Here is a 23,126-nt window from a genome sequence, read left to right on the forward strand (position 1 = left end):
GCCTGAATTGACCTTTCCCTGCGCCCATCCTAGCTCTTATTGTGTGTTCCCATTGCAAGTCTTTTAGTGTTTTGTACTTGTGTGATATCTCAGAAAACCAGAGGAAGATCTGTGCTGTCCAGCATAGCAACCACTATCCACTTAACCACTTGAAATGAGTCTCTCTTAGTTGAGATGTGCTGTAAATTGCACATTTTATTTTAAACGTTCAATGTGAATAAAAGATTGTAAAATGTTTCATCAAGTTTTAAAAATGTAGATTACATGTTGAGATGATATTTTGGGTATTTTTGGTTAAATATTTATTAAAATTAATTTCACCTGTTTTTAGTTTTTTTTTTTTTTTTAGTGATTCCTTGAAAATTTAAAATTACTTATGTGGCTTGCATTATATTGCCACTGGACAGATGACACTTCTTTCAGATCTATAGTTGAAGTAACTGAAAGTAACTTTCAGAGGGTAACTTTCTGTACTGCTAATCAAATTCTTAATAAGAGATTACTTCAGAGGTCATATTACTATGTGGAAAAATATGTAGGATTTTTTTAAATAAAGCAGAGAAAATATTACAACAAACTTTGGAGCAATTAGCTATTCTGTACGCTAAAAATTAGACAAAGGAAAAGCAGCTTCACATGGAGAGGTTAGGCTTTTAGTTCAGGCTTATGTGGTAGTGTCCTGTTTATCAGTGACTCAAGACTTATGCACTACAGTTTTTCAGTAATTTTCATTACCTTTTTAAAATTTCCTACCTAATGTTTTGATATAAGAGTACTTAAAGTTTGGATTAGGTGGCCTGCTATTCATTAGTAAATTTGTCAGATTACTCTGACTCAACACTTTGGCTTCTAAGAATCTTTCATTTTAACAACTTAATGCTGAAGTCTTTTGAATTGCTTGCTAATAATGGTGTATCTCTGAATTATGTACATTGTGTTATGTTATTGCATAGGTTTACATTGTTTTTTGTTGTCATTGTATTCTTAAATGTTTTAAAGCTTATAAAATTTTGTTTTATGTATGCATTGTTCCTGTGTCAGTATAGTATATCTAATTATTGTCAAGCACTTTTGACACTGATTATATGTACAAAGTTTCACAGCTTAGTCTGATTTCAGGAAGAAAGATTGTTGAATACTTATATGCTTATTACTAGAAGTACAGTTACCCTTAAGGATGTTCTGTTAGGCCTGGAACTGGCAAATTTATTTTTTAGTCCCTGAGTAATACTGGTGTTCCTACTTACAGTCTTTTTTTTAAATTTTCTGTTGATGTGAAAAGTTTTTTGTTTTTTTTTTATATGAAAAGTCTCTGGCTGGATATTTCTTTTGCTGATAGAAGACTTAGAACACTATATTCAAATACTTAAATTTTTTTGAGTTCTGGTTAATAGTGGTTTACAATTTGATTGTAAACTTTTAACTTTTTTATTAAGAACCTACAAGTAGAAATATTTTCTAAATTTTCCTGTTTTAAATTTGTTTGCTACAATTATTTATCTTGGTTTTTAAAGCAAAACTGTGTTAGTATATGTGGTATGTATCCATACACTTTCAAGATATGTAAGGAAATATGTGTGGGAAATTTTAAGATTATAAAGCTCCTTGTAGGATTGCTTAGATTTCATTGTGCCACAAAGCAGTGGATTTATCTTGGATTATTTCAAAATTTCTTTGGTCCTTTGGGATATTTGGTTCAGTAAAAGGCCAACATATTTTCTAATGATAGCAAAGTGGAAAACATTAAAAAAAATTTTTTTTGTAAACTATTTAGTGACACCCTATTGTAACTTTAAGCTGTTAACAGACTGCTTCAGCATTTTGATATAAACTCAAAAGGATAAAGTTCTTACCCAGATGTTTGTACCTGGCTCTCTAGGTTTTTACTAATTGTCTTGACTAAAGCTTTGCAGGATAATGGCTCTTTAGTATTTCTCAGGCCATCGAGAGTTATAGATTATAGTTATTTTGTATCCTTGGTTTTAACAGTGCAAAAGATAGCAAACAATAACTGCTGTTTTGTTCTCCTATGCTCACATAGGTTGGTTGCTGTAGTTGTTAAAGAGCGATTGTTGAATGTCTTCCATTATATTTCTTATATAAATTTTTCATTATAGTTCATTGTTTCCAGGAATCCTAGAGAAACTTTAACAGTTATAAAAATAGGAAGGACACATGGAGGATCATCTTTAGTGCTGTCAGATGCTCAGAGTTAGGATGCTCACTGTTTAATCTTGAGAGATAACCAGTAGATTTCTGATCCTCTTATGGATGCTTTTGACTCTAAATGTATTTATGTAAATGTAGTGCTTGCATATGGTTTTTAGATTTGCCTGGTAATAAATTTTAAAAAATACTCTAATAATTGAGGAAACCCTTTAAATTTGGAAAGTATTTGATCTTGATGATCAAACCAATTATTTGTATTCTTAAAAATTCCTGTTATGTTTAAAATAAAAATAATATTTTCCCAAGTAATAGGTTCAGAATACTGACTATATTGGTTAAATATACTACATTAGGAATGTATTAAAAATCATTGAAGTGCTATTTGAAAAACTGACATTGTCAGTGTAATAAAGAATTATTAATTTTATCTCTTACTTTACAAACAGCCATGATTCATAAGTGTGAAACAAATCTTATGTTTATGAAACCATTTCTTTACCTGGTAGAAGAGAAATGTTCAGTGGCTGTAATTTGATTTATTTCCTTGAGACCAGGAGGAGGAGGGATGTACTGTAGATAGTATGGCTATTCAGAGCAGCCTTTCATTTAGGTAGTGCTTGTAGCTGTTGCATCCTTTAGTGAAACCTGGGTGTCCTTTCCAGGCTATATCATTGTTTAAAAACCATCAGTCACTGAATTAAAAAAAAGTCCCTAATGTAGCATGGTTTTTGGAGATTAAAAGCATCAAACAGTCATTGAATTCAGTAGCTTACCAAGAGTTGATTCATGTCGTGTGGTTAGGTGTTTTTTCAGTTGTAAAGAAATTCATATTGTATAGTTTTTTCAGTTGTAAATTTCTGCTACCATACATATGTGATAGTTGTTTCCTATCAAGAATGCCACTGGTAATTTATGACATCAAGTAGAGTTGTTTAATAAGAATTTTAGCTTGTGCTACTTTTCTTCTGAGCAAAGTATTGTTAATACATGTTAAGAGTAGTTTTACAAGCTTCTCAGCAGCAGTGTGATTTGGGCCTTTTTTTTTTAAGCACACAGATTTTTAACTTTTAAACATAGTTCTGTGGGCTCCTTCATCATTAAAGGCAGAATTCATCTGTGTAATATTAAAAAATTTATGGTACTTGTTCTGGAAAGATGATTGTTCTTTTGCATCACTGAGATTTGTTTGAAAGATATTTACAGCTTTTTATGGCTTCATGCTACTCTTGGACAACATTTCCAGTCAGTACATTGAACTAAACACGACGGACCCCTGGTTCAGTAAGATTCGGTTGTCAGATAGTAGTTTTGTTTTCCTTATTTGTACTTTGTATGTTGGGGCAGCAGACGGTGCCAATTTATTACATTTGCAGATCCAACTTCACATATGCATTCGTTACATATTTGCACTGGGGTTTTTTTCCCACTAATTTTATTATTCCGAATGGTAGTGTTCATTGATTTTTTTTTTTTAACTTCTGTGCTTTAGTGAACATCCCTTTGCCACTGATCTTATTTTTGAGAGCTACACTTGAACAATAAAATACAAATTTAGTACGTGTAAAGTAGCTATGCAAATGAAATGACAGTATATTGGTTAAGAAAAAGTGTAAACCCTTTAGTTGAATGTTAGTAAAGAGTAACTGATCAACCTTGTAAGAACATTCATAGCCTTTAGGAATAGAGATTTTTTTCTGTGAGATTGATGATTAATATTATATGTTTTGAGTTAGAGGGGTTTCAGTGAAAGTCAGGTGTGTATGCATGCTGAGTCATGCCTGACTCTTTGGACCCCATGGGCTGTAGCCCGCCAGGATCCTCTGTCCGTCGGATTCTCCAGGCAAGGATATTGGATTGGGCTGCCCGTGCCCTCCTCCAGGGGATCTACCCAACTCAAGAGATCGAACCCATATCTCTTTATGTCTACCTGCATTGACAGGGGGTGGTTCTTTACCACTAACGCTGTCGGGAGAACAAACAAAAGAGAGGCAAACACTTTGTAAAATCAGTGGAGAAGAGAAAATACTGGGAAGTGGAAACAGTAGGACAAAACAGCAGCCATAGATTTTTGAAAGTTTGTCACTTGGACAAGAGATTTGACTATTTTACGAATAATGGGAAAGAGAGGGGGCAGAGTTTGATTGGCTGAAAGGGAGAACTTGCGATTCCCTCAAGATAGAATGATAGGTTCCCTGGGTTATGGGATTTATGCGTTTGCTGGGTGTGACCCCCTTGACCCAGGTCTTTCATTGGGGAATTTTGTCCCATAGAGTTTCTGTTAGGTGACCTTTCATGACCAGTGTCCTCCCAGAGTCCTCTGTCATTGTCTGTCCCAACATAAAGTGCCTGTTATTTCTTATTAAAAGTTAAATTATGTTTACTTTAATACTAAATCTTATTTGTAGGCTTAATGTATTTCATTGATTCTTTAAATTATTTGAAATACAACTTGAAAAGCATAATGATAACTACTTTTATGTAAACAACTTTCATTGCTCTTAATTCAGTTTCTTTCCATCTTATTTCTTATGCCCTCACTGTATTCAATTTAGACATTTTAAATAGATTGTCGATTCTTCACAAACATGTATTTTTCATTAATCATTGCCACAAGTCATCCTTACTACCAAAATAACAGAATTGAACTCAGATAAAACAAATAAGCCCTTTAACACAAACATTAAAATGCCAGTTTCTAAATTCAGAAAATGAAGAGAGGAAATTTTTGGCCCAACCAGAGTTTTCCAGTTTACGGTTTTAGTTGGTATATTTTGTGGCCTTTCTGTTTTACCTCTGTTTGATTCAGTTGACTTTTGCTTTTCTTAATTTGATGTAGTATAAAGCAGAACATATTTTAATTTTACCTTACATTGACTGAGCATTTAATTTTCTGTCTTTTAAGTTTAAAATGTGGAATAAAATTAATCATGTATTCATCACTGTATTCCTAATATCTTTCAGTTTCTTCCTTTCCTCTGTTACTTAAAATTTGCTCTGTGTTGTTATTATTTTTAGTTTCTGGCTGTCCTGGGTCTTCAGTGCTGCACACAGGCTTTCTCTGGTTGCGGTGAGGGGACTCTGCGGCCGTCCGCAGGCTGCTCTTTGTGGTGGTTTCCCTGGTGCGGAGTGCGGGCTCCTGGGTGGGGGCTTCAGTCAGGGCTCTCAGGCTCCTTATTTGCAGCTTGCAGAATCTAGGACAGAGGTCAGCAGTTGGCGGTGTGCTGGCTTAGTTGCCCCGAGGCATGTGGAATCTTCCCAGACTAGGGATTGGCAGGCGAATTCTTTAACACTGGACTACCAGGGAAGTTCCAGTATTATTATTTTTTAGCTTGCATTTCTGAACTGTTATATAACAGACTTCTTTACCCACGATCCTGGGCATACTTCTGAGTTTACTGAAACTACCTGCTCCCAGCGCCCTCTGTCACTGTCCTGTTCTGTCTGCGTTTGCTGTGCTCCAGGCTTGTACATCTGTCATCCCCGAGTGTCTCTGCTCTCCTTGAGTGAAGCTGTTGTTTTCCTGGATGTCAGTTTTTTTAGCTATGCCCTCTTTACTTAATGACATCCTTAGTACCTTTCTAATAATATTACACTTGACTAATAATTTGCCTTTATAGAAACGAATATCAGTTTCCTTAAAATTTTGTATCTGGTATTCCTGATGGGTTGGTTGCTTGGGTTTGTATGAGACTTGTTGCTTTGTTAGGTGACTTTCTCTGTACCCTACCCTGCTTTCAGTTTAGTTGCTGAGTTGTGTGTAACTCTTTACGACCCCATGGACTGCAGCATGCCAGGCCTCCCTGTCCATCACCAACTCCTGGAGTTTACTCAGACTCTCATTCATTGAATCAGTGATGCCATCCAACTATCTCATCTTCTGTCATCCCCTTCTTCTATCTTCAATCTTTCCCAGCATCAGGGTCTTTTCCAGTGAGTCAGTTCTTTTCATCAGGTGGCCAAAGTATTGGAGTTTCAGCTTCAGCATCAGTCCTTCAATGAATATTCAGGACTGATTTCCTTGACTGGTTGGATCTCCTTGCATTCAAGGGACTCTCAAGAGTCTTCTCTAATACCACAGTTCAAAAGCATCAATTCTTCTGTGCTCGGCTTTTTTTAAGTCCACTCTCATATCCAGACATGGCTACTGGAAAAACCATAGATTTGACTAGATGGACTTTTGTTGGCAAAGTAATGTCTCTGCTTTTTAATATGCTGTCTAGGTTCGTTGTAGCTTTTCTTCCAAGAAGCAAGCGTCTTCTAATTTCATGGCTGCAGTCACCATCTGCAGTGATTTTGCAGCCTTAAAAAATGAAGTCTGTCATTGTTTCCATTGTTTCCCTATCTATTTTCCATGAAGTGATGGGACCAGATGCCATGACCTTAGTTTTCTGAATGTTGAGCTTTAAGCCAACTTTTTCACTCTCCTCTTTCACTTTCATCAAGAGGCTCTTTAGTTCTTCTCTGCTTTCTGACGTAAGTGTGGTGTCATCTGCACATTTGAGGTTATTGATATTTCTCCTGGCAGTCATGATTCCAGCTTGTGCTTCATGCAGCGCGGCATTTCTCATGATGTACTCTGCATATGAGTTACATAAGCAGGGTGACAATATACAGCCTTGATGTACTCCTTTCCCAATTTGGAACCAGTCTGTTGTTCCATGTCCACTTCTAACTGCTGCTTCCTGACCTGCATACAGATTTCTCAGGAGGCAGGTCAGGTGTTCTGGTATTCCCATCTTTTTTAAGAGTTTTCCACAGTTTGTTGTGATCCACACTGTCAAAGGCTTTGGTGTAGTAAATAAAGCAAAAGTAGATGTTTTTCTGGAACTCTCTTACTTTTTTGATGATCCAGCAGATGTTGGCAATTTGATCTCTGGTTTCTCTGCCTTTTCTAAATCCATCTTGAACATCTGGAAGTGCACAGTTCACATACTGTTGAAGCCTGTTTTGGAGAATTTTGAGCATTACTTTGCTAGTGTGTGAGATGAGCGCAGTTGTGCGATAGTTTTGAGCATTGCCTTTCTTTGGGATTGGAATGAAAACTGACCTTTTCCAGTCCAGTGGCCACTGCTGAGTTCTCCAAATTTGCTGGCATAATGAGTACAGCACTTTGACAGCATCATGTTTTAGGATTTGAAATGCTCAGCTGGAGTTCCATCACCTCCACTAGCTTTGTTCATAGTGATGCTTCCTAAGGCCCACTTGACTTCACATTCCAGGATGTCTGGCTCTAAGTGAGTGATTACGCTGTCGTGGTTATCTGGGTCATGAAGATCTTTTTTGTACAGTTCTGTGTGTTCTTGCCACCTCTTCTTAATATATTCTGCTTCTGTTATGTCCATACCATTTCTGTTGTTTATTGTGCCCATCTTTGCATGAAATGTTCCCTTGGTATCTAATTTTCTTGAAGAGATCTCTAGTTTTTCCCTTTCTGTTGTTTTCCTCTTATTTCTTTGCACTGATCACTGAGGAAGGCTTTCTTGTGTCTCCTTGCTCTTCTTTGGAACTCTGTATTCAAATGGGTATATCTTTCCTTTTCTCCCTTGCCTTTTGCTTCTCTTCTTTTCATAGGTGTTTTTAAGGCCTCCTCAGAGAACCATTTTGCCTTTTTGCATTTCTTTTTCTTGGGGATGGTCTTGTTCACTGCTTCCTGTACAACGTCACGAACCTTCATCCATAGTTCTTCAGGCACTCTGTCTGTCATATCTAATCGCTTAAATCTGTTTGTCACTTCCACTGTATAATCGTTAGGGATTCATTCATACCTGAATGGTCTAGTGGATTTCCCTACTTTCTTCACTTTAAGTCTGAATGTGGCAATAAGGAGTTCATGATCTGAGCCACAGTCTGTGCCAGCTTTCAGATCTGCTTTAGGATGTTCTTATCTTTTGGTGTTTAGTCTTTGATTTATTTTTGCTGGCACTTGGTGGGCCTTTTCATTTGAAGAGAGATCCCTTTAGTTCTGGGAAGTTTTCTACTATTTTTTTCTGCAAACTCCTAGTAGGTGTTGGCCCTTTTGGATTAATTGCCCATTTTTGTTACCTCTTTCTTTCATCTTTTCCATCGTTTTGCTTTATGTCTTTTTAGAGATTCACTGCCATATTTTCCATCTCTTTGAATATTTAATTTTGACAGTTACTGTTTCTGAGAAGTGTTCTCTTTATCTGTACCATTTTTAAAAAGTGCTCTGTTGTATAGGTGTATAGTGCGCGTGTCTGTGCTAAGTCGCCTCAGTCGTGTCTGACTCTTTGTGACCCTATGGAGAATACTGGAGTGGGTTGTCCTTTCCTTCTCCAGGGATAGGTATATAGTAAGAGTTTCTTTATAGTCTGAATTCGTTTTTTCCATTTGTTTATTTTGATGTTTCCCATAGTGTTGCACACTTCCCCTAAATGATTATTTTTGGTTGCTTGTTGTTTAAAATGGGAGGAAATAGAAAATTAATGTTAAATTTTGCTGTGGGGTAAGTGGGCTTTACCTGGGTAATGATATGGTTATTTTGAGTAATCTTTGAATGCCAGGGAGTGAAGCTCCTTATTATGAGGAGATTGTGGTCTTGTTTCCTGTAGCTTGTTCTTTCACTTTCAGTTTAGGGTTAAGAAGAGATTTCCTTGATTAGAGTTCAGTGCTTGGCTATCAGCTTTACTGGGTGCTGAAGTCAGGGAAGGCATGAAGTTGACCTCTCAGTATTTAGTCCTTAAGTTAATTCCTTATTTCTGGTCTAACTCACTGTCAATACCCTCTATCATTCCATAATGGATATAAAATTTCTGATACCCAGTAATTATTACTTAATGGATTTCGGAATCCTGTGCATTGCTTTCTAGCTTTTGTCAGTGTTGAGTTTTACACTGTTTGTTTCTTCTGTCGTCAGTTGGCATTTGTTCCCTTCCGTTCAAAATTTCTTAACCTATAAGTTATATTGCTAGTTTTGTTAGTAATAAACCTATTAACAGACTTCTCAGAATTTGCAAATCTCTGCTACCTCTCGTCAGATTTTACAGAGAAAATGGGATGTGTGTATATGGAGAGCACATGAGATTGCTTGCTTGACTAATTGAGACTTGTTTATCTTAAGAATATTTTGTATAATTGTAGGGGCTGGCAAGCCCCACACCTGCAGGGTAGACTGGACACCCAGGGAAAAACTGATGTTGCAGCTTGAGTCTGAAGCCGTTTGGAGACAAAATTCCCTCCTATTTGGGGAACCTCTACCTTTTTTCTCTTAAGGCCTTCAACTGATTTGATGAGGCCCACCCACTTCTAGAACTAACACCCAAAAAAGATGTCATTTTCATTATATGGGACTGGAATGCAAAAGTAGGAAGTCAGGAGATACCTGGAGTAACAGGCAAATCTGGCCTTGTAGTACAGAATGAAGCAGGGCAAAGGCTAACAAAGTTTTGCCAAGAGAACGCACTGGGCATAGGAAACACCTTCTTCCACCAACACAAGTGAAGACTCTACACACGGACATCACCAGATGGTCAACACGGAAATCAGATTGATTATATTCTTTGCAGCCAAAGATGCAGAAGCTCTATACAGTCAGCAAAAACAAGACCAGGAGCTGACTGTGGCTCAGATCATGAACTCCTTATTGCCAAATTCAGACTTAAAGTGAAGAAAGTAGGGAAATCCACTAGACCATTCAGGTATGACCTACATCAAATCCCTTATGCCTATTGAGTGGAAGTGAGAAATAGATTCAAGGGATTAGAACTGATAGACAGAGTGCCTGAAGAACTATGGATGAAGGTTTGTGATACTGTACAGGAGACAGGGATCAAGACCATCCCCCCAAAAAAAGAAATGCAAAAAGGCAAAATGGTTGTCTGAGGAGGCCTTAAAAACACCTATGAAAAGCAGAGAAGCAAAAGGCAAAGGAGAAAAGGAAAGATATACCCATTTGAATGCAGAGTGCCAAAGAATAGCAAGAGGAGATAAGAAAGCTTTCCTCTGTGATCAGTGCAAAGAAATAGCAGAAAACAATAGAATGGGAAAAACTAGAGATCTCTTCAAGAAAATCAAAGATACCAAGGGAACATTTCATGCAAAGATGGGCACAATAAAGGACAAATGGTATGGACCTAACAGAAGCAGAAGATACTAAGAAGAGGTGGCAAGAATATGCAAAAGAACTGCACAAAAAAGATCTTTAAGACCCAGGTAATCATAATGGTGTGATCACTCACCTAGAGCCAGGCATCCTGAAATGCAAAGTCAAGTGGGCCTTAGGAAGCATCGCTAGGAACAAAGCTAGTGGAGGTGATGGAATTCTAGTTGAGCTATTTCAGACCCTAAAACATGATGCTGTGAAAGTGCTGCACCCAGTATGCCAGCAAATTTGGAGAACTCAGCAGTGGCCACAGGACTGGAAAAGGTCTGTTTTCGTTCCAATCCCAAAAAAGGGCAGTGCCAAGGAATGCTCACAACTACTGCACAATTGCACTCATGTCACACACTAGAAAATTCTCCAGGCCAGGCTTCAACAATACGTGAACTGTGCACTTCTAGATGTTCAAGCTGGATTTAGAAAAGGCAGAGGAACCAGAGATCAAATTGCCAACATCCGTTGGCTCGTCGAAAAAGCAAGAGAGTTCCAGAAGAACATCTACTTTTGCTTTATTGACTGTGACAAAGCTTTTGACTGTGTGGATCACAATCAACTGTGGAAAATTCTTAAAAGAGATGGGAATACCAGAACACCTGACCTGCCTCCTGAGAAATCTGTATGCAGGTCAGGAAGCAGCAGTTAGAAGTGGACATGGAACAACAGACTGGTTCCAAATTGGGAAAGGAGTACATCAAGGCTGTATATTGTCACCCTGCTTATGTAACTCATATGCAGAGTACATCATGAGAAATGCCGCGCTGCATGAAGCACAAGCTGGAATCATGATTGCCAGGAGAAATATCAATAACCTCAAATGTGCAGATGACACCACACTTACGTCAGAAAGCGGAGAAGAACTAAAGAGCCTCTTGATGAAAGTGAAAGAGGAGAGTGAAAAAGTTGGCTTAAAATTCAACATTCAGAAGACTAATATCATGGCATCTGGTCCCATCACTTCATGGCAAATTGATGTGGAAATGGTGAAAGACTTCATTTTTTAAGGCTGCAAAATCACTGCAGATGGTGACTGCAGCCGTGAAATTAAAGGACGCTTGCTTCCTTGGAAGAAAAGCTACAACGAACCTAGACAGCATATTAAAAAGCAGAGACATTACTTTGCCATCAAAGGTCCGTCAAAGCTATGGTTTTTCCAATAGTCATGTATGGATATGAGTGTTGGACTATAAAGAAAGCTGAGCGTTGAAGAATTAATGCTTTTGAACTGTGGTATTGGAGAGGACTCTTGAGAGTCCCTTGGACTGCAAGGAGATCCATCCAGTCCATCCTAAAGGAAATGAGTCCTGGGTGTTCATTGGAGAGACTGATGCTGAAGCTGAAACTCCAATACTTTGGCCACCTGATGGAAAGAACTGACTTGTTTGAAAAGACACTGATGCTGGGAAAGACTGAAGGCAGGAGAAGGGACGACAGAGGATGAGTTGTTTGGATGGCATGAGTTTGAGTAAACTACGGGAGTTGGTGAAGGACAGGGAGGCGTGGCGTGCTGCGGTTCATGGGGTCGGAAGTTGTCGGACAAGACTGAGCAACCGAACTGAACCCACATTGTATACAATAATCTGCTTCACTGAAACTCTGTTGTTTTAAATCTCATGTGAAAATACCTTCATGGTAACATTTAGCCTGGCACTTCACTAAATGTCTGAGTACTGTGGCATAATCAATTTGATTCAGAACATGATATTCTTTGAACTTTTATAGTTAGTTTATATGTGTTGTCATGAAGCTAGTTTTAATCTCAAGATTTTTGGGAATGTAGTTTCATAGGGAGTTTGCAGGCAGTCTGCTTATATGGTCCCCAGGTGTTTTCTCTCTGGGATTATATATAAAGGAAGTTGATAAAATTGTTAATATCTTGTGGATGTTAATGTGCTAGGTACTGTATAAAAGTACTTTGCCAGTGTTATGTCTTTGCTTTAGAAAAGTAGAATTAACCCCATTTTATAGCTGAATAAACTGAGATTTTGAGGTAGTTAAGTAATTTCCCAAATTTATAATAAGGCATAGTACTTGAACTGGAATAGATTTTCTTCCTGCCTTCAAGTACATGAGTGCTGTTAAGATTAAGACTAGAAAAATTAGAAGACATTTTCTTTTTTGTTTTTTAAGGTTCTGTTAAAAGATCAAAGGAGGTGGTAGTAGATATTCAGTAAATTTTTTAACTGGAAAAAAAGAAAAAGAGTACAAAGAAAGGAGAGAAGTAGGGCTCTGTTGTGAGACCAGAGATTAAAGTAGTAAATCAAGTAGGTGGGACACTGCTTTGGCTCTCAGATTTTGCAAAGTTGTTGAAGAGGAGAACAGTGTAGGTAAAAACAAATCCAGTGCCCAGGGAAAGGGAAGTTATTTCTGATATTAAAATTAGACATTTAATTCACAGTTCTATTGTGATGTGATATAATAAAAGAAAATCCTTAACATATTTTCAGTGAACATAGGACCTTTTCTTGTGGTATCCCTCAATGTGTATCCCAGTAGAATTATAGGGACTAATAGAGTGGTCTGACCTAGTCCTAGGTTAGGTATTAGGTTATTTTTCAGACAGCTCATCTTGGATATCATTCTCAACATCATATTTCTGAGTATATTGATAACTCATCTTCTCTGAGAACTGTTGGGAATGCAGTTATCTCTCACCTTACCCCTTCTTTTTTGCCAGCTAAGTGCATGTGAAAATTTAAAGGCACTGGTAGTGACATCTTTGTGAATAGTAGGAGGCTGCTCTGCCCTCCCTGTGGAGAGGAGGACAGAGTCAAGATTTTTCTCAGAAAATGATTTTGGATTCTCTTAACACGTAAATAGGAGAAGCCTAATTTCAGACGTAAGTGAAGATCACTTTATAGTCCATGGTTAAACTGGCAACTTGTTGAGTAAAATTCATAGACTTCTAACCCCTTTAGTTTCAGTTATTATTCCTGCAGTTTTCTTCCAGTCAGGCAGGATTGCAGAATCCTTTGTGGCCATTGTCACCATGAGCATTGCCTGGATTCTGTTTGAATCGCTTTAGCCCTGTACTTTGTACTTCTGCCACTTGTACTTTTTCATACTTATGTTGTTTGCTTTAGTTGAGAATGTTCTGAGATGATTTCTGGACTGGAGCTACTGTTGTTGGTACTGTCCTTTGTGATCTCTTCTTCCCTAAAATACTGCTTTTCCTTAATTTTGAATCTTTTATCATTAACTTTTGTCTATGTCTCTAGGTCATCTTGAATGATAATTGATTACTCAGTTTATATTTACATAGCAAAGAGGTAAATTGTCATGGTATGATTATTTAGAAGTTTACTGAAATCAAGGAATCTAAAATGATGACATTGTTCTAAACACAATTTTATTCCTTTTGCATGGTAAAGTTGTTTTCCTGTAACTAGAGTTCAAGATTAGGATGAGAGCAATTTACTGGTTGGCTTGTACAACTCCAGTGAGTACCAGTCAGAGAATACAGTGTGAATGATGCCCCTTTGAGTGGATAGCAGCCTGGGGTAGTTAAAAGGAGTGAACATTAATTTCTATTTAGATATCTTAACTTAAAATGATGTCTGATAATTATTTGATTGCAGTGTGGTAATTTAAATAGTTTTATACTTTCTTTAATGGGAGAAAAGGCACATCTGAGAAATCTCATTGTAAGACCACTGGTTTGGAAATGTAGTTTAAAATTTGATTTCTGTCTGTGATTATTGAACTACTGCCTCCTGCTGGTGGTGTGCAAAAAGAGAAAACCATCACTTGTATTTTAAGTCAGAAAGGCAAGGTATTTTTTCTCTTGCCAGAGCAAAAATAATTTGATTATTTTATCACTTTTGTCACAATCTGGAAATTTTTTGTCGTTGTTATTTAAAGATGTAGAATTCATAAAATATGGCTGGTACAATATTTTGAAGAAAATACTTGTCAGATTTTAAAGATATCTTAAGTTGTATTTAAAATACAAGAAGGACATAACAGACATGAGTCAGTTTTGAAGATATATAAATTTGAAGTTTCTCTTTAACAAGGTTTAGAATGGTCATATTTTCAGATTGGCTTTTCATAAGTTTTTTAAGCCCATAACTCTTGTTTTAGAATACTAATGCAGTGAGCCTGACCTGTGAGTCCTAGTTTTGTGCAGAGGTATGAAAGAGAAGTGTTTTTAAATCCTTTATCCTACAGTATTTTGAAAATAATATGTTACGCTTCTTGCTGACCATCTTTCATATTCTGAATTCTTTTACCTTTCTACCTCTTCCTTCTCAGCTGAATTCCTTTCAGCCTCATTCTTTATTTGCAGAATGTGTTTTATTTCCCTCCAAAATTAATTGCTTATTCTATCTATAATGAAAATTAGTTTTTATACCTTATCTGTGATCATAGCTCAGAATTAAAGCATGTAAGCATATCACATTAGTACATAGCTAATTTTTTTCCTTTTTTTCAATATTTACTTTTAATTGATTATTGGTTTACAGTATTGTTTTGATTCCTGTCATACATCAACATGAGTTAACTGCAGCTGCACATACGTGCCCTCCCTCCTGAATCTCGCTCCCGCCTCTAGATTGTTAGAGAGCCCCGTGTGAGCTCCCTGAGGCCTGCAGCACTCCCACTGGCTGGCTGTGTGCATATGTTAGTGTATACGCGTCCATGCTGCTCTTCATTCATCTCACCCTTTCCCTGTTGTTCCCCACCCTTGTTTGTAAGTCTGTCCTCTATGTCTGCATCTCAATTGCTGCTGTTAACAAATTTGTCAGTACCATGCTTCTAGTTGCCATAAGTATGTAGCTAATTTAAATAAGATCGTTAACTCCTTAACAGTTCCACAACTATTTGCATTATTAAATTTTTTCATATGTAGGTGATTTTGCAAGTATTTATGTTGGTACATATTAACATAGTGGAATAAAAAACTTTTATGGCACTGCATGTGGGTAATGGGTAATATTCTTTGGGCAGAAAGGCTAGTAGTCTATAATTTTGCAACTTGATAGACTAGGATTCTTAATTTGATAATTGTTTAATGTGGTACCAAATGATAGAATATACTTGTAATTGTCGAATATTGTTCCACACTAGATGAGCGAAAGTTGGTACTTAGCTTACTTATTAATCAACATGAATGGCTTATAAACAGCTTGTTAATCTTTAAAGTAATGAATTATTCTGCTTTGTAGTTTGAAAATAATTTGGGTATAAAGAAAACTAAAGATCCTTGCTTTCTTCATCTTGATTTTGATTTTCTGTTCCTTTATCTAATTACTCCGATAATTTTATTCTAATTTTTTTCCCCATCAGGGAGAAAATTGAATTATGAAATCTCTAAACTCTTTGCTATCTTTTGATAGTGAAAAAGGAATTCTGATAAAAGAGCTGCACCTGCAGTTCTTATGAGATCTTGACAGGACTGTTTGACTTTTATTGGTCAAAGAGAGGGGTTAGCTTGTTTTAGGGCCCTACCCCTGGCCTGCCCTTCCTGTCCTGGAGATGAGTGTACCTGCCAGCCAGAGGAGTTCAATTTCATAATTCCGTGGTAGTGGCTGCTGCTGCTGCTACGTCGCTTCAGTCGTGTCCGACTCTGTGCGACTCCATAGACGGCAGCCCACCAGGCTCCCTGGGGTTCTCCAGGCAAGAACACTGGAGTGGGTTGCCATTTCCTTCTCCAGTGCATGAAAGTGAAAAGTGAAAATGGCAAATCCCTGCTATTAAAAAATTAGGAAAATCTGGTTACCTGGATTTTCCCATATCATAGATCTAGGCATCCTCAGTCTCCTGGCTGACCCTAGAAATGCTTTATCTGTTCAAGGCTTTCTGTTCTTTTCCTAGTCTGTTGCTGTCATAGATCTGATTCTAATGGATTGTAAGTCACTGGGTCATCTTGATGAAAAAGTTTTGGCCTTTTGGCCTAGGTTTAGGTTCCACTGGGAGTGACAAAAAACTTCTAGGTAACAGTAGTAATAAAGGAGTGCTGCCAGCAGAGAACCCACTTCACTGTTGCCTTTGTGATGGAGTTGCCACACCCTGAGCCAGCCCCTCTTCGTAGGGCAGTCTGCATCCAGTGACTGGGTGCTCTGGGGGTACAAAAGCCTGGTGCCGTCATCACAACTCACGATGGCTCACCTCAAGAAGTGATGCCTCAGCTCAAGATGACTGAACTCAGGAAGATCCCCCTCAGCTTCTGAGCTCCCCCCAGGGCTGGCTGAGGCCTTTATTCCTGCTGTACCATATCCCAACTTTCCGTTCGCTCCAGTCCTGCTTCCTCCCTTTCCTTCTGCAGATGTCTGTACCAAGAGCACTCCCCACTAAATCTTTGGCACGGCATGCTGATCCTCCCTCTGTCTGGCTTACTGGGATAGAGTTAAACACCACCACCTGCGTTAGATAAGTGCATCTTGAAAAAAAATAATTTATTTTGTTATGAAATAACCCAGAAGAAAGTAGCTGAGAGCTGATGGGACTCTACAGTGTCAGGGACTTAAGTTCTCTCTTCCTTGCACTATCAGGTGTGATCCCTGGCTCGAGAGTCACCTCATAGTTTGTGATGGCTCTTCCAGCTGTCAGGTTGGTGCCTGGCCAGTTAAAGGAAAGGTGAAGGCATGCCCCCTTCCTTTACGGTCACCTCCTGAGAATTGCATGTACCACTTGTCCTTTCATTCTGGTGGTTGTCACTTAGACAGTGGCCAGATCTGATAGTAGGGGAGATTGAAAAGTGTAGTCTTAATTTGGATGACCATGTGAAATAACAGGAATTCATGAATGAGGAAGGCAGGCTGAATGGACATTGAGCAGCTAGCCAGTGGGCTCAGGTACAGTTTCTTTAGTTTACTCTGTGCAGGCGCTGAGATCAGGACCTATTTTTCATGATAGGTCTGTGCCAGCTCTCAGATCAACCTGGGTTTAAATACTTGACCTGTTTTCAGAACTGAGCCTGCTACACTCTTCAAAGATTTTTCTAGGGTGAGTGTATGTTTTTCACTCCTAACTAATAGAACATGGGTCTCAGTTTGTAAAACGACTTTCCAGGTAGCTCAAATGGTTAAGAATTTGCCTGCAATGTGGGAGACCTGGGTATGATCCTTGGGTCAGGAAGATCCCCTGGGGAAGGAAATGGAAACCCACTCCAGTGTTCTTGCCTGGAGAATCCCATAGACAGAGGAGCCCGGTGGGCTACAGTCCATGGGGTTGCAAAGAGTCGGACACAAATGAGCGACTTAATACACTTAGTTTGTGAAGTTTAGGTCTTTGTTCATAGATCATCATCACCTGCTCATATAAAAAGTTTTAGCCCAAGGATGATTCTTGTATTATTGCACCCTGAAGAGGGGGTGGGTGTCAGAATTGCTGCTTCTGTACTGGAGGCTTCATTTCATTAAGGGATGGTATCCAAACCTTCTGACTGTAAATGTTTACAGTAAAACATTTAAAAGTGCTCATTCTTCCTTTCATGTGTGTTTATATACTTGTCCTACTTTGTTGTTGTTCAGTCGCTCAGTTGTGTCAGACTCTTTGCGACCCGATGAACTGCAGCATTCCAGACTCCTCTGTCCTTCACTATCTCCCAGAGTTTGATCAGATTCATGTCCATTGAGCCAGTGATGCCATCCAGCCATCGAATCCTCTACCGCTGCCTTCTCCTTTCGCCTTCAGTCTTTCTCGGCATCAAGATCTTTTCCAGTGAGTCAGCTCTTCTCATCAAGTGGCCAACTATTGGAGCTTCAACTTCAGCAGCTGTCCTTCCAATGAATATTCAGGGTTGATTTTCTTTAGGATTGCCTGGTTTGATCTCTTTGCCATCCAGGGGACTCTCAAGAATCTTGTCCAGAATCACAGTTCGAAAGCATCAGTTCTTCAGCACTCTATCTTTATGGATGAACACTCACATCCATATATGACTACTGGAGAAACCATAGCTTTGACTATACAGACTTCTGTTGGCAAAGTATGTCTCTGCTTTTTAATATGCTATCTAGGTTTGTCATAGCTTTCCTTCCAAGGAGCAAGCATCTTTTATTTCATTCCTGTAGTCACTATCTAGAGTGATTTTGGAGACCAAGAAGATAAAATCTGTCATTGCTTCCGCCTTTTCCCCATCTATTTGCCATGAAGTGATGGGACCAGATGCCATGATCTTCGTTTTTTGAATGTTGAATTTTAAGCCTGCTTTTTCACTCTTCTCTTTTCACCCCCAAAGGCTCTTTAGTTCTTCTTCACTTTCTGCCATTAGAGTGGTGTCATCTGTGTATCTGAGGTTGTTGATATTTCTTTGACAGTCTCGGTTCCAACTTGTGATTCATCCAGCCTGGCATTTCACTTGATGTACTCTGCATATAAATTAAATAAGCAGGAACTTGGTCGTACTCTTTCCCCAATTGTGAACCGGTCTGTGTTCCATGTCCAGTTCTAACTGTTGTTTCTTGACTTGCATACACATTTCTTAGGTCAGGTGATCTAGAACTCCTATCTCTTTTAAGAGTTCCAGTTTGTTGTGATCCACGCAGTCAAAGGCCTTAGTGTAGTCAGTGGAGCAGAAGTAGATGTTTTTTTCTGGAACTTTTGATTTCTCCATGATCCAACAGATGTTGGCAATTTGATCTCTGGGTCCTCTGCCTCTTTGGAAACCCAGCTTGTATGTCTGGAATTTCTCGGCTCACATAGTGCTGAAGCCTAGCTTGAAGGGTTTTGAGCATGGAAATGAGCACAGTTTTATTTATTTTAAATTTATTTTTTAAATGGGGAAAATTGCTTTACAATGCTGTATTGGTTTCTGACATACAGCAACACTAATCAGCCTTAATTGTACATACATCCCCTCTGCCTTGAGCCTCCTCTCCCCTCATCCTAACCCTCTAGGTCATCACAGCATCAGGCTGGACTGCTTGTTTTGTATAACAGTTTACTCCCAGCTGTCTGTGTACAAAGTCAGTGCTACTTTCTCCTTTCAGTTCACCCTCTCCTTCCTCTGCTGTCCCACATGTCTGGACTTTACATCTGTATTTCCATTCCTTCCATGCATGCCTAAGTTCATCAGTACCATTTTTCTAGATTCCATGTGTATGTGTTAATATATGATCTTTATTTTTCTCTTTCTGACTTAGTTCACTGTGTATAACAGGCTCTGTTTCATTCACCTCACTACCACTGACTATCAGTGGATATCTAGATTGCTTCCATGTCCTGGCTATTGTAAATAGGGCTGCAGTGAATTTTGGGGTACATGTGTCTTTTAGGTTTGTGGTTTTCTTAGGGTATATGCCCAGTATTGGGGTTGCTGGGTCATATGGTAGATTAAGTTCTAGTTTTTTAAGAAATTTCTATACTGTTTTCCATAATGGTTGTATCAATTTACGTTCACACTAACAGTGCAAGAAGGTTCCCTTTTCTTCTTATCCTCTCCAGCATTTATTGTTTGTAGGTTTTTTGATGATTGCCATTCTGACTGATGTTGATTTGCATTTCTCTAGTAGTTAGTGATATTGAACATCTTTTCATGTGTTTATTGGCCATGTGCATGTCTTTGAAGAAATGTCTAAGTCTTCTGCCCATTTTTTGATTGGGCTGTTTGTTTTACTGATATTAAGCTGTATGAGCTGCTTGTATATTTTGGAGAGTAATACTTTGTCATTTGCTTCCTTTGCAGTTATTTTCTCCCATTCTGAGGGTTGTCTTGTGTATTGTTTCCTTTGCTGTGAAAAATGTCTACGTTTATTAGGTTATGTTGATTTTTTTTTTCCCCCTCTTCTCTAGAAAGTGGGTCACAGAGGCCCTTGCTGTGGTCTATGTCAGAGTGTATTGTCTATGATTTCCTCTAAGAGCTGTATAGTTTCTGGTCTTATGTTTAATTCTTTAATCCATTTTGAGTTTATTTTTGTTTATGGTGTTAGGAAGTGTTCTCTTCATTTTTTTACATGTAGCTGTCTAGTTTTCCCACAGTTCTTATTGAAGAGGTTTTCTTTTCTTCATTGTATATTCTTGCCTCCTTTTTCAAAGATAAGGTGCACATAGGTGTGTAGGTTTATCTCTGGGCTTTCTGTCTTGTTCCATTCTTCCGTATTTCTGTTTTTGTGTTCAGTAGCATACTGTCTTGATGACTGTAGCTTTGTCATATAGTGTAAAGTCAGGAAAGTTGATTGCTACAGCTCCATTTTTCTTTCTCAAGTTTGTTTTTGCTACTTGGGTTCTTTAGTGTTTCCATATGGGTGTCCTGGTGGCTCAGCTGGTAAAGAATCCACCTGCAATGCAGGAGACCTGGGTTCGATCCCTGGGTCAGGAAGATCCCCTGGAGAAGGGAATAGCAACCCACTCCAGTATTTTTGCCTAGAGGATTCCATAGATAGAGGAGCCTGGTGGGCTACAGGCCATGGGGTTGTGAGACACTGTAAAAATTTTAATAGTCATTTCCCATTTCATTAAAATTACTGCAAGCAGTCTGTTTAAAAGTTTTTTAAAATATATGTAGAAAGAGCTACATTGATGACATCCTTAAGTATTGCAGAATGCTGAAGGCAAACAAATGCCATGAAAGGTATCAACTGTTTTCATTTTATGAAATTCTCTCATGAAGCTAGCAAGGAATCATGTCAGTTTGATTAAAGTTTGGTTAAGTTTAATTTCTTTTTAGTTTTTAGCTCACAATACATAGTAATATTTTCTCTCTGGACACAGATTGATTTTGTATGCACCCTTTTAGGTTTTCTTAGGACACCACTGGCAAATGTATACTTAAGTCTAATGAAAGCTGTTATACAGATATCTGTTGAAAGAAATAGTAATGCATTTTATTTAGAGGCAGTACTGTTTGAATATATAATGACTATTTCTTCATACCTTTCCCCCGAAGTGTTTTACCAAATGTTTTGTTAAGTGTTTTCTTTGCTTGACAAACTTTAAACTTCATTAAGAATCGAGGAACTCCTAGTAAAATGTCAATATTTGTAGCTCATTCAGGTCATAATCCTTGACCTCACCTTGGTGTCTTACATGTATTTTTCTTTTGCTTAATTTTTCTTACCTTTTTTCTTTAAGATGTTACCTTCTATTGTATATCTTTTTAAAAGCCACTTTATATCTTTTTTGAAAAAAGATGGACTATAAATCACTTACATGCTGTTTAGATATCTAATTAAGGACATACTTTCATCTTGGTCTTTTTTTTTCCTGAAACTTTGTATTTTGAAAACTGAAGACATACTGAAGTGAAGAATAGTAGAATATATATATGTTTACCCATCACCAAGATTCACCTCTTAATGTTCTGTTGTATTTTCTGCATCCATTTATCAATTTACTTATTTATCCAGTTTTTCTACCCAATTAGTTTAACTTCACCATGTATTTCCAGAAAAAGGATTTCCACATAGCAATGTCATAACTACAGTGAAAAAATAGTTTACAAAAATCTCATATGTACCCATATTCAAATTTGCCATTTGTCCCCAGAATACCATTTTCATTTGATTTGTTCACATCAATATACAGTCAAGGTCCTAGTCTTTAGTTCCCATTTCTGAGGCCTCCCACACACTTTTCCAGTGATACTGACTTTGAAGAGATAAGACCAAAAATGTCTATATGGATTATCCCAAGTTTTGGATTGTGTGTGTGTGTGTGTGTGTGAGAGAGAGAGAGAGAGATATCAGTTGGCTTGTTCCTCTATTTCTTCAATTTCCTGTAAATTGTAAGTTAGGTTTTAAATAAGCTTATTGAGATTCAGGTTAAATGTAATTTGGCAGGACTCATGGATGAAACTATGTAGTTGATATTACATCACAATAGAAGGTTTACACTGTTTAGTTTTGATGTTAAGTGTTGTTGCTGGATTAAGGTGGTGGCAGCCAAAGCTTTCCATCCTAAATATTTGAGTTATTAGCAAGTAATTTGTAGGGGTATAACTTTGCATTATGGGACTATTTAGTTCCTCAAATAGCCTTTATGGTTTTGTGCATCCGTTGATGGTATTTGGTGGAATCAGTTATAGCAAATGATGATTTTCTAGTTCTTTTACATTTTTTGTTGTTATTGCCATTCTTCTGGTTAAGATAAGTTTCTCCCCTATTTTTTCTAGGTTTAAGGCTTAACATTGATAGAAATGTTTTTAATCAAGTTTGACACAAGTCACAGAAAAATTGTCAAACAAATGACTTTGACTAATGGGCAAGCAATGTTGTCTTTAATATGGAAATATTCATATGATATTTTAGGAAAATAGTTATTGCTTGTAAAAAATTTCCAACAGAGCAGATAGTTTTAAAGCCATTTTTTAACTATTTTGGATGGGTCATTTTCTAAAATAATTAATAGCTCTTCCTTTTTAAAAGACAATAGAATGTGTATAATTTAACTGTTGATTGCATTATCCTAGGAAATAAATTATTACATCATTCATTTTTGGGGGCTTCCCAGGTGGCTCAGTGGTAAAGACTCCACCTGCCAATGCAGGAGACTCTGCAGTTTGATCCCCGGGTCGGGAAGATCCTCTGGAGAAGGAAATGCAACCCATTCTAGTATTCTTGCCTGAGAAATCCCATGGACAGAGGAGACTGGCGGGCTGCAGTTCATTGGGTCACAAAAGAGTCAAACACAACTTAGTGACTGACACCATCATTAGTGTTATCCTTAGGCATTGTGTTAGTAGGTGGGGCTTTCAGTTCCTACATTAATTGAATCTGAGACAAATACACCTGGAACATTTTTTTTTTAATGGTTTACTTCTCTTTTTTTATATAATGTCTTTGGACCTCAGTATATCTTTCTCAGACATACGGTGTATTCTGTCCATCTAATTTGAGAGTCCAGGAAACAGATTACTAGAAATATATGAAATAAATGTAAGATTGTGCATGCTTATGAATAAAGG

The 23,126-nt window shown here is 37.8% G+C and overlaps 1 protein-coding gene across 10 annotated transcripts in view; it reads left to right on the forward strand.

The window, feature by feature from the left end:
• PHF3 (PHD finger protein 3) overlaps positions 1–23,126 on the forward strand; it is a 171,673-nt gene that overhangs the window by 14,019 nt on the left and 134,528 nt on the right. The window lies entirely within an intron of this gene.

Source organism: Cervus elaphus, chromosome 28 (genome assembly GCF_910594005.1).
Source record: "Cervus elaphus chromosome 28, mCerEla1.1, whole genome shotgun sequence".
Taxonomy (NCBI): Eukaryota; Metazoa; Chordata; class Mammalia; order Artiodactyla; family Cervidae; genus Cervus; species Cervus elaphus.